The 13,479-nt window shown below is 39.3% G+C and overlaps 1 long non-coding RNA gene across 1 annotated transcript; it reads left to right on the forward strand.

Moving 5' to 3' along the window:
• Positions 1-5,215: 5,215 nt before the first annotated feature.
• On the forward strand, positions 5,216-9,074 carry LOC107281690 (uncharacterized). Its single transcript, XR_010742338.1, has 3 exons — positions 5,216-5,673; positions 5,939-6,010; positions 8,750-9,074. It is a non-coding gene; the product is annotated as an uncharacterized lncRNA (long non-coding RNA).
• The last annotated feature ends 4,405 nt before the right edge of the window (positions 9,075-13,479 follow it).

The following is a 13,479-nucleotide window of genomic DNA, read 5'->3' on the forward strand; positions in this document are numbered from 1 at the left end:
GAGGGAGGAGGCGCGCCCAGGCCGCGAGGAGGCAAAGGAGACTTGGGCCGAAACCGGCCCAAGGGAAAGAAGGGGAATTTAAATTGTTTTCTTTTTATTTTAATTGATAAAATGAACTTTGTATTATTGTAATTATTTCTTGATCTCCGAAAATTCACGGGAAATTTTAGAGAGTATTTTAGGGCACAAAGAATATTGCAAAATATTCCCGGCCAATGATTTTTAAGGGAAAATTTTAATTCTCCCAATAATTCACTTGATTAAATTGCTTTAACTTTTATTTAATTTCTAGAAAATGCATTATTAATTGATTTTTAATCCCAAACGAAAATCGGGGCGTTACAGGAAGCGAGGGAGGGGAGCGTCGCCGGCCACCACCCTCCCCCCCACCCCCCCCCCCCCCCCGCCCTCCTCGGGCCAGATCTGGGAGGGAGGGAGGGGCCGGGAGCCACCGCCCGCCGCCACCCTCCGCCTCTCGCCGGTAGCCGCCGCCCTCACCCCGCCCCTCTTAGGCCAGATCTGGGAGGGAGCGAGGGAGGGGAGCGCCGCCGGCCACCGCCCTCCGCTGCCGCCTCCATCGGTAGCCGCCACCCTCCGCCGCTGTCAGCGCCAGGAAGAGGACTTAGAAAAAATCTAGGGTATGTAGCCTCTATTTATATTCACTATGTATTTTCGCAAGCGGACCACCTAAGAGGTCTGTCTATAAAAATGAAGGGTATTTCCGCCTACAAAAATGAATTTTCACAGGCGGGCAGCGGGTTTCACCCCGATTTACATTTTTTAGGCGGCTATTTGGCTCCGAAGGTCATGTCCGCCTGTGAAAATAAATACCCAACGTCGGTAAAAATGCTTTTTCTAGTAGTGTTTCGCTGGTATATGTGTCGGTAAAAATAGGTTATTGACCCAGCGCCTGTAACCGGCCAGTTCAGGATCAACATTCTGATCCATGAGTGCGAGTCAAGGTTAATGAAATTTTAGTTTTCCAAGTCAAAAAGAAAAATGCATATGTTTTCGCCCGTTTAGTAGTATTTCTTGATGGAGATTTAAGTTGGAAGAATGGAAATTATCCGTGTGGTTAAGAGCAAGTATAATAGTGAGCTATAAGTCTACTATAAGCTTAGGTGGAGGAGAGAGGTAGTGAAAAATTAAGGATGCTGCTCTTATGCAAGAGCTAGCTTATCACAAGCTCCAAGACAAATCTATTAAATGCATAAGTGAGAGATAAAGAGAGGAGAAGAAAATTGTAGCCAACCTTATAGCTATTCTATTATATATATTGGCTTTAAGATGGGCTAATAGTAGGAAGTGGGCTCTATTATTATCCTTGCTCTTACGGTTATGGTTAGATGAAATTAGAGTCTATGGTGCAACAATCTCCAACTTTATTATAAGCATGGATATTAACTACCCTCTGACAGGAGCTACGTAATCTGGGCGTGAGAGCTAATTGGCACAGCTGCGTTGACCGTGCATGCTTGTCTCATGCCTATGGCACTGCGTTGGGCCCAATAGGCATACAAGTATATCGGTTTAGCTCATTAGCTTATCAGTCTCGTAGCAAAAACTTAAATTTTAAAACCTAATTTTAGAACTAATTTTGATGTTTTTGTTATGGTAGTTTATTTTTAACATTGCCTTTTAAGTCACACACATATAAAGAGAAATTTTCTTTGCCAAGTTCACCAGTTTCTTTATACGTCAACGGAAAGTTATTATTTCTTTATATGCCATTGGTTGAACTTTTTCTTACCCTATATGCCATCTATATCACCATCTTTTATACTTGTTTTGACTTTAGTCAAAGTCAAACTACTTCAAGTTTGACTAAGTTTATAAACAAATATAATAATATTTCCATTAGCAAATTAGTTTTATTAAATTAATAATTAAATATATTTTATAATAAATTTATCTTGGTTCAAGAAAATCACTATTTGTTTCTATAAATTTGGTCAAATTTGACTTTGAGTAAAGTCAAAACATCTTATAACCTGAAACGGAGGGAGTAATAGGGACACAAAATTACAATATTACCCTTTTAATCCCTCGAGGGGATGTCTACTCGTTTATTTGCGTGTCATCCAAATAATTATAAAAATATATTTTTCAATAAGATAGAATAATATGTGATATATCGCTTCACAAATATGAAACTTTAAATTTCACTTTTACAAATTTTTTTAGAAAAAAAATTCAAATTTGGTTATGAGCACACGTATACTAGTTTCAATTAAATTTATTGTTTTTATTACAACCTGTGAAGATCAAATTTGAATTAATTTATTGATATATCAAATATTAATTTATCTTATCATTTATTTTTTAAATATTCATAACAATTTTAATGACTGTAATAACAAAGGGACATCCCATGGATGGACTAGCAAAAATGATAGACCAACTATAAGGTGAAACCATTATGCTTAAGTGCGTATGTTAATAATGGCTGAACAGAAGCAATTAGAAGAATATATGAGGGTAGTTTTATTATTTTGCTGAAAGATTGACAAGGTGAAAGCACTTTGACCGCGATAGTGGCATTTAAAGGATGAAATTTTAGTTCGATGGTTTATAAGGAAACAGTAACTTTTCAGTGGTATATAAGAAAATTCATAAACTTTGAGTGGCATATAATGAATTTTCTCATATATAAAATTTTTACTCATAAACTATTTTTGTCGCTACTAAGCTCTACCGCTAATAATCTAACTATAGGCGATACAATATGACTTACAGGTTTGAAATTTTTGTTTAATTTTGAGTTTTTGAAATATTCTTAAATAAACTAAAATATTGTAATAGAGCCTTTGTAACAGAAAGTTTTATTTCCCCCGAAAGAGAAAGTTTTATTTAAAATTTTAAAAATCCGAGTAAAATTTCTAAAAAAGTTTAATCGTTTAGCTCATACTTTAGAACTTTCAACTCAGAAAACTTTTATAGATATTTCAATGACACTAATGCTGGCACTATTTCTTTACACAAGCAATGGATTGTTTCTTTCTTTTGCAACCGATGTTGGATAAGTCTGCTTCTTTGTCTACTATTAATATGAAAACCACTGCCCTAGCAGTGTTCATGCTAAAAAAAATATGAAAATTACGCTATACTCTCTTCAGACCATTTTACAATTTTTTGGCTACTTGCATGCTGGAAGGGGCAATTAACTTGGGGAAAGGATTGGGGGAAGCAACACTGGTGCGATGATGGAATCATGGACGAATGACCGCACCCAATAGGATTTAGGCTCTGTTTGGGGAGCTTTAGATTCTGAGAAGCAGCTGTTTGGTAGCCAGCTTCTGTGAATCTGGAAAAGCTTTGAAACCCAGCTTCTCCAGCTTCTTGCTTCTTAGTTCATTTTTCAGAATCTGTAACTACAGATTCTCAGAAGCTATGGATTATTTGGGGTAGCTTCTAGCAGAAGCAGCTTTTGGAAAAAGCTGCAGCTGGGAGAAGCTCCCCCAAACAGGGCCTTAAATCCTTGTGCTCTCAAAATTTATGGCCATGTTTGAAAAAAGGAAATGCATAGTTCTGATCCTTTGGAATGGTCTCGATGCCTCCTATTTCACAGGAAATAACAACCAAAGCTAAATGAAAAATTCATTCTGAGGAACACCTAGAGGTCTTCCGACTAGCTCCACAAGGTGGTGGGCTAGCTAGCCTGGGTTCGGAGTCTCACCCCTTCTATTTATTTGATATTAGATCATTTCTTAATTAATATTCGCGTTTTTATGAAAAAATTCCTTCTCGCTCTCCCCTATGTTTCCTGTGATCCAAAAAAAAAAAAACCTCAGGTTTCACTGTGATCCAAACACCTCATGTTTCACTGTTCCTGTGTTTTGAATTGCTTAGTTTTTCATTTACACTCAACCACATTCTTATGTTTCTTCCCTGTCCCTGTCTTTTTCATTTTTTTTAGTGCGTGTTAAGGGGGTGTATTCGTGATCATGTGCGTATGGTGTATATATGTCTTCAATGTAATTAAAAAAGAGAGGAAAATTTAGGTAAAGGAGTGTCCAAATTAATATACAATACATAACCTTTCTTACTCCCTCCGTCCTATAATATAAGGGATTTTGAGTTTTTGCTTGCGCTGTTTGACCACTCGTCTTATTAAAAAAATTTTGGAATTATTGTTTATTTTTTTACTTACTTTATTATCCAAAGTACTTTAAGCACAACTTTTCATTTTTTATATTTGCACAAATTTTTTGAATAAGACGAGTGGTCAAACAGTGCAAGCAAAAACTCAAAATCCCTTATATTATGGGACGGATGGAGTAATAAGCATATGTGGATGTGTATATGTTTTGAATTCCTGTGTTTTACCTTTTTTATAGTGTGGGTTTGTGAAGGGAAGTGTAGAGGTGGCCATCCAAGGTAGCCTCCTGCTTGTTTGTTAGCCGATGGTGGGACATTGGTCGGTGGCTGTACGTCAAAAGGGTTTGGAGGGTGGGGCTAGCTGCTGCTATATCCACAGAGACACTTTGGCATGCGAGGGTTGGGAGATTCTGAGCGAAAGCCTAGTCCTTTCAGGGCCGACAGTGGGATGCTCTTGAGCATCGTAACCCCGTTGGGGGGCACTGTCATGGTGTCTCTTCTCTCCATAGTGGAATCCTCAGGTGAAAACCACATCCTTGTTTCCTAGGGCAAGCAATGGCAACGCCATCGACATCGTATATTCTTCCTAAAGACGTCGCTTGGTGGTACATTTCCGACCTAACTTTTGTCCAGACTTTGTCCTCTTGTGGCATCCTAATCGTCTCAAGTTGATCACGTTGGAGCGCCTAGTGGGAGAGAGCGGATCCATTCTTCTCTCTTACCCTCTTCCCCTTCAACCCTAAGATGTGGATGGAGAGAAGTGTGTTGGGTATCGTGCCTTTTGCTCCCAGTAATTGGTGTGTCATAGACGCTTAGTTTGATTAGCCATTTTTGTTTTTCCTAATTAGCCTCCCAGGATAACTTTTTATATTTTCTCCTACTATATTAATATGAAACCTCTATTGTCTCGTACAGTTCGTTTAAAAAAAAGAAAATATAACCTTTCTTCATAATATACATAACATTACATCTGCATGTGTATGTGTGCAGCTTTTTTAAAAAAATAACAAAGAGAGGTACACCATGCCAAGGATAGAAGTGGTGGATGTTATCCACAGAATATCTGGTGTCTTTTTCAGGTGAATGCCTTCCCACTTCCTATATCAAAATCCCCCATCATTTGCAGCATTTGCACTCCCTCTCCCTCTCTCTCTCTCTTCCCACTAAACTCTTTCAACCTGGAGACTGGGACAAGGTGGAGGAGATCAAGGTGGCAACCCCTGCAGGTGCTGAGTGCAGGAGGTGCATCCTCCCTCCCATTGTGTGCTCCTCCTGCTATGCACCTCCAGCACCCAGCAGCTGCAGCAGCCATGGCTGCTCCTGCTCCCCCAGCAACAGCTCACCTCCAGCAGCAGAAGCCTGCAATGGCAGCAGGCAGCAGGCTCATGGGACAGCAGCAGCTCCTCCTCATCCAGAAGAGAAGAAGCCTGTGAAGAGCAACCTCAAGAAGGCACCACCAGCTGCAGTTGCAGCTCAGGAAGAGAAGAACAGGGTGTCGTTGGTGGTGAGCAGGAAGGTGACCTGGCCGGATGCTCAGGGCAAGGATCTTGCCCATGTCCTGGAGTTCCATCCCAGGTAGGCATATTGAAAGAAAAAGCCCAAGAAAAATGTAATTTAGTGGTAATTAAATTGGATTGTTTCAAGGTTCAGACAATGGTCTGACATGAATGGCTGGCTGCTATTTTCTGAAATATGATTCTTTTTAGGCTCATTATGGCATATAAATTCAAAGTTCATGATTGATGCTAAGTTATATACTGGAACTGTTTTTCTTGATAGATTTGTCTTTTGGATTGCATGGATCGACTAATGGTTTAACTATTTAATTTTTCATTGAAAGCATATTGGAGGATGGGAATCTGAAAGGAGCAACAAGATCCTGCATTTGTGTGATTATGTGAGCTAGATTGAGGTAAAATAAATTTATATATGGAGTTCGCGCGTATATCCCACAAATTTGTCAGACCGTGTGTGGATTTAAACAAAACTGTTACATAATTATGTTTTCAATCAAACTGGAGTAAAATGGCACTACATATATTGACCTCTTAAAATTGTTTTAGATCTAAAGATACTGGTCACTTTTGCTACAACGCTAGCTAGCCAACTCGCACCAATTTTTGGTCAACTAATATAGAAAGCTGGCTTGTTCTCTTATTCGCAACTGTTATATGACATTGATGTAATATCAACTGTATGTCCAGAGTATACGGAAGTTGAGAACTAGTAATCGACTTCCAGTTTTCGAAACATATAAATATTCAAAACAATTAAGAGCAAAGCTCCTGCTTTTACTATAAAAAAGTTCAAAACAATGGTGTTCAATTATGTTCTGTTCTTATTCTTTGGTGAATTTGTAGATCTTCTGCCCTTAATTAGTTTCGGGGAAAAAAATTGTGCTCTTCGATTATGTAGACAATTAATGTCAAAAGAGTGTTCTTTTCAACACACATAGCGGTAGAAATGAATCCGCTCAGATTTTGTTTGAAATTCAAGATTTACTTAAACTAAATCAGTTCGTCTAAACTTCTAGTACAAAAACCTAGTACTGTGAACACGTGGGCTGAAATTAATGTACTAGACGTAGGAGTACCTCAGATTAATGGCCCAGTGATGATCCATCAACATCTCTCTAAGGCACAGACACAGCTGCTGCTAGCTGGTCTTTGCAAAACCGACAACGAGCTCTCTTGTCGGAGGGTCCCACGCGCCAGACAGCTAGATCCCCTTGCCCCTCTCAAACTTCACCTTCATGTCATCCTTCCATCATCGAGAAAAATCAATGATGGAATGCCTGTAATTTCTTATGGGATTGAAAGTTATAAAAATATATTGTTTTATCATTGTTTTTAAAATAAATATGAATATTAGTTAGGTATGTATGTTGCAAAAAAATAATCGCTTTCACTTTATCATGGGCTGAGACCATTGTTTATTTTAACCATTCTTATCTACTCCAAAAACATTCATCAGGAAAGCTTAGGGCCTGTTCATTTGTTATGCTATTTTCAACCTTACCAAATTTCGGTATAGTTGCCAAAAAAATGGCTACATTTACTTTGCTGCCAAATTTTGGTAACTATATAAGAAATCCTACCAAAATTTTGGCAAGTCAATGCAAAAATTTGGTAAGGTATTTTTTGGCATCAAAGTGAACAGGCCCTTAGACTATCTCTATAGTTAAAAATATAAGTTCTAGGCTACTACTTTCTAATTTCTCTGTATCGCTAGTCTAAGGCCATGTTTGATTCAGATTAGGATTATTATAATCTGGATTATTAAGAGTAAGCTGAAACAACCAGGTAGATTATTATGATAGATTATTATAATCTAATAATCTCCTTTGGAGGAGATTTTTTCAGATTATTGAGTGGCTAAAGACTCACTACCCTTAGATGCCTCCAATAATCTAGAGAAACAAACAACTCACAGCTTATTCTATATCAGCTTATTATAATTCAGCTTAGAGTAATCTGATTTAATAATCTAGATTATAATAATCTTAAACTGAAACAAACAGGGCCTAAGGCTCTTTTTATTTAGCTTAAAATTATTAGAATCTACAGATAGCTTATTATAATGTATAAGCTAGGTTATTATAATATGGCAATCCACTCTAAAGGTGCTTTTTTTAAATTATTGGGTAGCTAACAGCTAACAAACAGCTAATAATCCAGATAATCAAATAGCTAACAGCTTATTCTATGTCGGCTTATTATAATCCAGCTTATAGTAATATGGCTCAATAATCTAGATTACAATAATCTTAGGGCCAATTTGATTTGGAGGAAAAACATGGGGATTTTAGAGGATTTCAATCCTATAGGAAATGTTTCTATGAAGCCCTTTGAAACAAAGGATTGAATCATATCCAATCCAATCCTTTAAAATTCCTATGGAATGGACAATCCTATAGAGATTTTGGAGGAAAGTTACCAAGAGATTGATTTTCCTCCAAAATCTCTATAGGATTATCCATTCCATAGGAATTTCAAATGATTGAATAGGATTCAATCATTTGTTTCAAAGGGCTTCATAGGAAAATTTTCCTGTAGGATTGAAATTCTCCAAAATTCTTATGTTTTTCCTCCAAATCAAAGGGGCCCTCAACTTCTTGGTAACTTTCCTTTGAGTCTATCTATCTCATCCAATTCTTAGGTTTTTCCTACGATTCAATCAAACGGTTATTCATGTGTTTTTCATGCGTTTTGCAATCAACTATTTTACACTTACATTCCTATCAAAATTCTACGTTTTTCATGTTTTCTCAATCCTACGATTCAAAGGTACCCTTAAACTGAAACAATCAGGACCTAAATCTACTCTCTATCTCTCAGCTCTCATAGCAAGAGGTAAGTGTATTTGAATTTTTCACAAAAAAAAAGGGGCAGGAGTGGTAGTGGCAACCGCCACCAGTACCAAGTATATAAATATTATTGTTGAATTTATACGGAGCATTTTTTTAAAGAAATTTCTCCACTATTTTTCCATTAGAATATAGCGATTATTTCTAACAAATAATACCTTGACTTTATTAATTTGACCGGATAAAGTCTAAGGTAATAGTTAGAGGCAAAAATTTGCTTTTCTGTCCACATGATTAACCATGTTGAAATTTCAGTATTCAGATGATTTGTTTGCATTGCATCAGGTATGTGAGCATGAGTCAAAGCACATCTCGCAAGGCAAAAGGAGAAGGTACTGTTTGTCTGAATGCATGAGCTGATCTGGTTCTGCATGAGAAGAGCCAAAAAAGCCAAAGCTTTCCTTGAGCACCGTCATCAGTGCCTGCTCTTCCAATTAACTGTATGCGTGTGTCTCCTCCGTGGTTTACATCCTGGCATGTCCAAACAAATTACTTCAGTGCTTTCCGTCCTGGCCACCAAAGCAAATGTCAAGACTTGGACAATCTAGAGAGAGAATAACATTTCGCCGTCTGCAACTATCTTTATTTATTTTAAGAGATAATTATACCTTGGCTTGGGCGTATATTTTTATCTACTTGCTTCGTTCCAAAATATAAAGGATTTTGCTTGGATATAACACATTCTATGTCCAGATCCGTAGTACTAGAATGTGTCCCATCCAAAAAAAAATATGTTATATTTTGGGATGGAGCATGTCAGAATTTGGATGGAGAGAAGATCTTCTGTAGTATTACATATGCAGTACTGCTCACTAATATGTGGGTCCCATAGACCCTCGGGTCTACATGTCCAGTGCGCAATACTGCACATACATTGATATAGAGGATCTCAATCTATCTATCTATCTATCTATCTATCTATCTATTATCTATCTATTATATACTAAAAGTCCATTAATCTTCCTACAAACACTCTCAAACCGCCACATGGACATCCTATAAACGCTCCTAGATCGCCACGTGGCAGGAAAAATCCAAACCTTCTATTTTCATTTAAGTCTGTGGACCCATTATTTTAGACCGTTAGATTAGATCTTTTAAAATTCCACCACTCCTAATCTTCTTCCGTGTACGTAATAGGGTGTAGAAAAAGAACCTCCCTACTAATCTACTGCACGTGCACGTATGACACAATTATTTGTGTGCGAATTTTTCGTTTTGAACAACTCTTATGCACAAGAAGTTTTGTAGAAGTTGGTCTCGGCAAGATGAACAAACCTGCCTTATGAATATCTTATACATATAACAACTTAGCACGACGCATAATCTGTGCATTAATTTGTACACCTATCGAAAAGTATCCATCCATAATCACAGTACAGAATTGTAGTGTTGTGCCCATTGTCAATGTCATTAGCAGATTGAAGTAGTGTCTGTGCGATGACAAGAAAAATACGTACAAAATGTTTGCTAGATAAAAGCCAAAAAAATTGCATACATACCTAGGACACACCATTCTCCAAAAAAAACATATATAATACCTACCTATGCAAGATCAGGAAAAAAATAATGATCCCCTCTCGATGCTCAGATTAAAAGTTGTTATGTTTGTATGCTTATGATCTGTCCGCCTAAGCTTACATACTTAGTACAAGCTATTCGCTGAAAAAAAAACATATATGGATGCTACCTAGGAATGTACTATTGCACGGGGAAAAATAAAGAAAAATAAACAAAAGTTCGGATCTATAATAAAAAAGATATATCAAAACCCACTAACTCCTATGTTAGTGAGAGATTGTTACTCGAGCAAATATTTTTCCACATGGTACTCGGTAGTGTCAGCCGACTTCACATGTTAGGGAGACATTCACATTTAATTCTAATCGTATTACCCTATTAATTGGTACTGATGGTTATCTATAATACATTTGGACATAAGACATGGAGAACTATATATGTCTGAAGTATTCGTGATTTTTTTATTGTATTACTAATGTGTTAGGCTCTTTTTATGGTACTAAAACAATTCCATTTATTAAAAGGGACCCAACTTTTAAGACAATAATAATCTGTAGTGGTGATAGGTGTGATAGGTGAGTTTACATGTAAGCAGGACTAAGTGATTATTGTTTGAAATTTGAGAGACATTATTATCATTTAGTGTATCAAAGTCTATCATCTATTTCACTTTCACGGTATAAGTATTTTTTTCTTCTTTTTTAGTTCTCATTATATGATAATTTACCATCTCCTACAGTGAATATCTAAGATGAATATGGTGAGATAATACTTCTTTTTTAGTGTTCTTTTTATCATCAAAACATAAAATACCCGCGCATCAGCGCGGGCTTCCTTCCTTGTTGATTTGAACAAGGGGTAGAGAGACATTTTCACTTAAGACCAGGTAAATTTGCATAAGGTTTCATCATGTACCCTTCTACATCCTCCCAAAATCTCTCCCTTCTGCCTTGAGCTCGCTACGCCGGTGAACAGGCTGCCACGGTTGCCGGCAGAGGTGAAGGGCGGTGTGCACCACCACACTACGCTAGACAAATAGCAACAGTCGCGAGTCCATCTCCTCTTCTTTAGCTTCCTTCTCCTCAAGGCTCAAGCTAGCTTGTGCTGGTGAGCAGGCCCCTTGCTCGTAGGCTAAGATTAAGCATGCGAGTCGGTCGAGTTCAGGTGTAGGTGGACATGGAGCTCGCCTTTTTATTTCTAGCCTGACCTCTCACTCAAGATCTGGCTGGACCGGAGGTCGAGCCAAGCGCCTACAGAGGAGAGGCGAACTGGACGAACCTTGGCAACGAACAAATGTGATTTGGAGCTTGGAAAGAGTACACCCAAGATCTCTCATCTTATCACCGAACACGAATTACAAAATCATCTCTCAACCCAAAAGGCCAAAACCAGATACAAAACACATCCTCTAACTTCCAAACACAAGTACAAACAAGGTCTCTCAGCGGTATTATCCATGTTTTTGGCTGGCATAGCGTATACGTGGCTCCTTTGAGTGGATTTTCATCACACGTAACATTGACAAGGTGCTTACATGGCATTTTGATCAGGAAAGAAATAATAAAATAATAAAAAATGGTGGGGTCCATTGGTCAGATCCCCTTCTTCCTTTTCTCTCATCTTCCTCAATTTCTTGCGCAAGCAGGGAGAAAGGGCAGAGGAGTAGGTGACCTCGACGGCAGCGGCGCTGGGGATTGGAGTGGTAGCCGGCGGCAGGTGGCTCAAAGGAGCACCAACGACAACGGCGGTGGGGAGAGTTTGAGGGGAGAGAGTGTGTGGAGGAAGCTCCTCGTGGGTCTCCAGCGTCGCTGCCGTTGATGAATCCATCCATCCATTGCTTTCTGGTCGCGCAACTCTCCAGCTCGTTGGCTCACCCCATAGGCCACAGCATCGCTACTATTGGAAACGATAGGCTACTGGGACCGGCACGACTCTAGATCGGGGGCGGGAGGAGCAACCTAGGTTGTGTGGCGATAGCACGGCATTGGGAAAGAGCAGCTGTCAGCAAAGAGGAGGTGGGCATCGATGGCGGCGTCACCGAGCCCATGAATCGGGAGCTCAATGACGACCTTGAGCTCGAGGCCGCATTCGACCACGGTGAGCTCGCGGGGGTAGGAGTGGCCGGGAGACCGCCATGCTCCTTCCCTGCCGACCGCCGGCCGCGCCCGCGACGCCGTCCCTCCTCCCCATTGGCCGTCATCAAGAAGATGGGGACGGTCGGTCGAGCTCGATGACGCCGTCATCGGCGACACCCAACTCCTCCAGGGCCAGCCGTGCTCCTCGAAGGGGAGGATAGGAGAAGAGAGGAAGAGAGGTGGTGAGGGAGAGGAAGTAGTCATTGACATGTGGGGCTAACATGGATCCCACGCTAACTCAGCTGCCACGTCGGACAAAACCGTCTAAGTACCTAGAGTGACCTGGTTTTGTAAATTGAGGGATGCCATATATTTGATTTTTTGGTTGAAGGACGATTTTGTAATTCGGTAACAAGATGAACCTCCGATGTACTTTTTCCTTGGAGCTTTAGACCAGATCTGGAGCAACACGTGAAGATGGTAGGCCACGGGCTGATCTCCTGTTCACCAAGGCTGTAGTCTGTAGACGCATGAGGATAGCAGCAGTGGGCAAATCTCCAAAAGTCGGCACCGTGACCAAGGTTGCTCGCCGACGTGATGAGCTTGACTGCTCGAGGAGGGTGAAGGGAGTGAAAGAGGGGAGATGTTTGAGAAGAATGGCACAAAGAAGTGGCACACGTAAATGTTGAAATGATATGATCTATATGGGAATATGGGATTTGGCAAGAGATAAAAAAAATAGCTGAAAGAAACCAAACATGGTGTAATAGTCATTTGTGCTCTAATACAGCACAAATGAATTGAGTTTGATTTTGAGAGATCTTATAACTTGTACCTATTCTACTAATGATGGGAGTTTCATCCATCGACCCTCCCGTCGCATCACACACAGATAATAACCCACTCCAAAAACTGATCCAAAAATATCACCACACAACACCAAGAACAATGCCAATCAGATCAGCTAACACAACCCACTCCTGCATAAAAACTGGCACTCCACATCCTCACCTAACTTGTTGGGTGGCAATAGAAGAAAAACAACTATATTTTTACGTATGTTCATATGTTTCTACTCTCTTCCATCATAAATACTACTCTTTTGTGTTGTATGTTCGTGGTCCGCATGACCGTGAGGTGCTAACCTTATCTTTTTATTTTGCTACAAGTTTAGGTACACTAAAATTTAGGAAAAAGTCCAAATATCCCCCCTCCTAAACTTTAGATGAAAGTCCGTCTAGCACCCTGAACTTTAAAACCGAACATCCAACCCAACTGAACTTTGCCATACTATCCATATTACCCCCTAAGGTGGTTTTAGATGACGGTTTTGTATATTTTGGAAGTTTAAACGAACAATTTTGAATAACTAATATATCATATTTACATTTGATCAGTTATAAATCATCATTTTATTCT

The sequence above is a fragment of the Oryza sativa genome, chromosome 7 (assembly GCF_034140825.1).
Source record: "Oryza sativa Japonica Group chromosome 7, ASM3414082v1".
Lineage (NCBI taxonomy): Eukaryota > Viridiplantae > Streptophyta > Magnoliopsida > Poales > Poaceae > Oryza > Oryza sativa.